Source organism: Urtica dioica, chromosome 9 (genome assembly GCF_054948205.1).
Source record: "Urtica dioica subsp. dioica isolate 48M chromosome 9, U.dioica_male_clone48M_v1_H2, whole genome shotgun sequence".
Lineage (NCBI taxonomy): Eukaryota > Viridiplantae > Streptophyta > Magnoliopsida > Rosales > Urticaceae > Urtica > Urtica dioica.
In genome coordinates, this window is record NC_142764.1 from 4,942,836 (window position 1) to 4,947,808 (window position 4,973).

General features: G+C 37.8%; 1 long non-coding RNA gene across 1 annotated transcript; it reads left to right on the forward strand.

Annotated features, from left to right (window-relative positions):
- Positions 1-1,307: 1,307 nt before the first annotated feature.
- Positions 1,308-4,631, forward strand: LOC149384655 (uncharacterized). Its single transcript, XR_016301453.1, has 4 exons — positions 1,308-1,771; positions 2,539-2,638; positions 3,014-3,109; positions 4,177-4,631. It is a non-coding gene; the product is annotated as an uncharacterized LOC149384655 (long non-coding RNA).
- Positions 4,632-4,973: the final 342 nt, after the last annotated feature.

A 4,973-nucleotide genomic window follows, 5' to 3' on the forward strand; every position in this document is an offset into this window, starting at 1 on the left:
CTCTTTTCCACATCAATTTGTCTAATCTTGGTCAGACTCCACCTTGCAAGCCAAAACTGAATCTTCCTTGGTACTAGAATTATACTTACTCATTGTGACGAGTGTCCACTGATATAGTCAGTTCATAATCAAGATCCTCCAGGTTCATCCCGTGTCGAGAAAAGTCAATTATTCTGTTATACTTTTCTTGACACCTATAAGCCCTAAGCATTGTTGCTTCCCCAACGAAAGATTTTTCCGAACGTTCATACTTCAAAAGTGCGCGCAATCTATCGGTTCTGAAATCAACCCTTATGTGATAGAATATTTACCTTCTTTTAGAAAGGCTGGATTCCATATATGTAAATCACTTCCCACTCGAACCATGTTTCCATTCATTAATTATATAGTTGCACAATAATATATTATCCGAGTTAATAATCTTTGTTAGAATTTTAATTAGCCTTTAGTGCTTTATTAAAATTGCTATAATTCATGTGTTTTTGATATAATAAGAACTATTTAGAACTCTGGTGGTGTCTAAATAATTATCTCATATCGACAAATGATTTGTGTGATTAAGAGATCATAAAGTAACACAACTTTATAGTTAGTGTTGATGATACATTGACTGAGTGGGATGATCTTTTAAGAGAACCTAGACACTCAAGTTCAATACCTAAGTCGGAGCATTCCTTGAATGGTACCTGGTCACAAGAATTAATTGAGTGGGAGCATCCTTGGTTGGATCCTAGTCACTTGAATCATATTATTGAGTAGGAGCATTGTGAGACCCGACTTTTGTACACGTCAGCCTCTGTAAAAATTTCCTCTTATCAATAAATAAAGGAAATTTTCTTCTCTCTCCGTGTTGAATGAATTATAAAATTCACGATCTCTCTCGTTTCAGTTTATTAGAGATGTTCTCTCTGTATTTTCTCGTTCCACGTTCTAAGTGAAATTTTAGAATTTCGGAAGAAATTCATAGTAAATTTGGATAAATCAATAAGGAAAATGATTTTTGTAAGCACTTGAATGTTGGAATAAATTTAAGTGCTTGAGAACGAAAGAAATAATATTTAAGGGTGACAAAATTTCGGAATAAGGATATTCAAGTAAACTCGATATTATTTTCCGAATAAAAAAAATTATTAGGATGTACCTGGAGATTTAAAATCTCAATGGTGAAAAATAAATTCCGAAATCCCTTAAATATATTCAAGGTAACGAGAATTAATGAGAATTTTCTCGGTTATTTTTCGAGATTATTTTCAATTAATTAAGGACAAGATTGTGAGATTTTATTTTGAAAGGACTTATGTGCAACAAATAAGGGACGAGATTGAAAGGAAAAAATAAAAAGGGGTCAATTGGAGTGAAACATGTCCGTCTGTGGTGCAGCCACGTGTTCTCTGTGTGGCTTGATAAGGAACAGCCACGTGGACTTCTCATTTTCTCTTCCTTCCTCTCATTTTCGGCCTCTCCTTCTCTCACTTTTTTCTTTCTTCTTTCTCCTTCTTCTCACCCGCGCGAGAACCCACCTGCAAAACAAGAAAAAAAAAATCGTTAGCTCAGATCATTATCATCACCGATCATCACCATAGTCACCTTCCCTTCTCTTTTTCTTCTCTCCTCATCTTCGCGCGCCATCTCCGCCGTGAGCCCCGTCGTCGCGCGCTTCAGGCTGAGGAGAACGAGACGCCGCCGCGAGTTAGAGGCGAGCGCCGACCGAGAGAGGACGCCGGAAAACCAGAGAGAGAGAGCGCCGAGGAGTTGGATTTCACGAAAAGAAGTAAGGAATTTCTCTTCCTTGGATTGATTCACGGTTAGGGTTCTAAGGTTCGAATATGGGGTTTTTTTTATCCGGGTTGAAATCAGTAAAATTGGTTGGTTTTATATGTTTATTGAGCTCGGTTATTGATGATTATAGATTGATTTTGAGGTTTGAGCATGGATTTCTTGTTACGGTTGGAATTTTGGCCGAATTTGGATATCTAGGGTTTGGGAACCCGAATTTTTGGGGCTTTTGGATTTTCTGAGGATTGATTAGTGATTCTGAAACGTGTTATGACTCTTTTAGTGTTTGGGTTTTGATTGACAAGCCTCGTTTTGAATTGTTATGATTTTGGACGAATTTTTGAGTTATATGTTATCTTGGCCGTGTGAAATTCTTTTGAGTTTGGCTTGGAATTCTGATTGCTGTTATGATGAGGCTGTCTTGATCTTTATGAATTCTGGATATTTGGTTGTTTGTCTTGGCCTGATTTGGTTGCTTTGACCGTGTGAGCATGCTTTGGCCGGTTAAGTGTCATAACATAAATTCTGAGCCTCATTAAGTTTTTTATGGTCGTTTATGTTGATTCGAGTCAAGTATGTATCCGGGCTCATTTGAGTTTTGTTGTGATTTCCGGTTTGTTGAGAACGGTTTTTGGTTAGGGTGGATTTGATTTGGTTTAGTCCGGGTTTTGGGTCGAGATGCCGGGATTTGAATTTCAGGATTGATTATGAGTTTGGAATCATGAAATTGACTTGTTATCGGATTCCGCGATTCAATTACAGATTCAGACGGACGAGCGGGAACCGGCAGAGTCGAAGGCAACGAAGCCGGAATTTGAAATTTTCGAGAAAAGAGTTATCGTAGTTAAAGCTCGATAAACCCGTGAGTTTTTTAAATCGCTTATATCGTTTAAATACTCTTGGATTTGACTATGTAATGTATTTCCTGTATTTAAATAAATAATTTATGATTGTTTATTTAACAACGTTTAAGAATTTGATTTGATTCACTTTGGAATTGTCGGTTACTTTTTAGGCGGATCAATTTATTTGAGACTCATAAGCATGTTATTGGATTTTATTTCGTATTATTCTCGATACGAAAATACGCGAGTCTTAAATAAGTTTGACTTCTGGAAAACCGGAGAATAATAAATTAAATTCTCGAATTCCAAACCGACTCGAATCTAATCCCGACAACGAACATTATCTTTTCAAGTAGTTCGATAACTAACGAAGTTTCAACTTCGGATTCTAGTTCTCTCGACGCTTCAGGTCGCGCTAAAGGTGTTGGGAAGCGTGTAAAGCAAAGTGTCCTCCGGAATTCATCGAGTTCTCCGACGAACTATTCCGGGTAAGTGGGATTTAGGTTTGAGGCGCCAAAAGAGGAATGGTGCCTAGTAGAATAATTGTTTATTTTTATTCGTTTAATCCTAAAACCAAGAGAAACCCTCCGTTAGATAAGACGACCAAATAAGGCTTCGGCCACTAACTAATAAGATAATAAAATGATACGGTTAAACGATTAGCGGGTTAAGAACCTTGAAGCCTTGAAAACTATGTTAAGCTTCTGTAATAGGTTTTACCCCTTCGTCCTGATGAAGAGGACAACTGGAGGAGGAAAGACGGTGTCTTCCAGATTCAATCCCGAGAGGAACTGTTCTAGGAAGAGGTCCAGCTTCACAGTTGTTGACAATTCTTTCTAAAATACTTAAAGAGCCATACAGTGAAATTAATAATGTTAATGACGGGCTTTATCCCGATAAGATCTCGTCCTATAATAAGATAGACAGGTAGGCTGTAGACAGCTCCTGTAAAACGTAATGAATCCTTGTCGGCAATGTAGCGGGTGGCATTTCCAAAGGCCCTTTAATGGGAAGTCGATGGGTTGCTTCAGGTGAGTCGACGGGTGGCTTACCTGTCCTGAGGGAAATATGAACCCTGGAGCAACCAGGGATTGGTGAAGGTTTGCTCCCCTCTACCAAGCGCGCATTAAGGCCCTCCTACATGTGCTAGTGGATCCCAGACGTTAGAACTTTGGCCTTCCGATGACTAGGCTCAAGTTCTCAGAATGGTTTACTCATCTCTTATGAACGACTACAGACTGAAGTGTTGATTGGCCAGTCCACTGATGTAAGGCGTCGGGATGAGTGAGATGGATGAGCTCCTAGAAAATCGGTTGTCAGCCGAATTCCTATATGATTATGTGTTTGATTGTTTTAGAACTGAGTTCTAAAACTATATATGTCTCTGTTGATTGAATAATCTTTTGCTATGCTGCTTGAATGATTGAACTTCTTTATTCTTCTGAATCTGTCATTTGCGTTCATCATCTGCATCTATGCATCTCATGTAGTAGTAGGTTACATATCCTACTTACTGAGTCGGTATGACTCACCCCATAAATCTCTCTTCTTGTAGATAAAGGAAAAGCTCAGGCGAAACAGGAGTGCTAGTCAAGGTAGATCTCATGACGACCTGTGGCATAGGAAGTGTCTTTTTGGAAATGGGGATCAGGTTTTTGAAAACCAAGTTTGTATGCTCGTGAAAGTTTTTATATAGCTTGTGAAAGAAATTTTATAATATAATAACGTTTAGATGATCGGCCCGAAACTCTGTTTACGTTTTGAAACTCGGTTAGCACGATTATGGGCCCGTGCTTACGAATAGCAAGCTAGGGTAGTCCGCATTTTTGTAACCTTTTTAGAAGCGAAAAATTTTACCGGTTTTTAGCGGACTAGCTCTAGAAACCCTTGTTATTCCTTATATGTAAACTAATTTTATTTCCGCTATTTGTTTGATAAAATGTGTGTGTAAAGTATGTTTGAAATGTTTTCTTTCTAATTTCGGTTGAAAATATAAATGGTTTATGAAAATGTTATGGGAAAGATTGCATTCCGAGGACGACGGGTGTCCTGTGGGTCGTTACAAGCATCCTTTAAAGGATTCTAGCTACGATTATTCAAGGCATTAAATGGAAGCATCTTTATAAGAATCTTGCCATTATTGAACAATGCAATGATAGCAATGTCCTTCACAGGACTATCACCATCATTTATGATGGAATCCTTTAAAATGGATTAGTATTACTATCACGACAATAATATGAATGGAAGTGTAATTAATTATTGACTTGCCATAAATAATCAGTTAATAAATGGGAGCATCTTTAATTAGAATCTTGCCGCTATTGTACGAAATTAAAGATAGCTTAATCA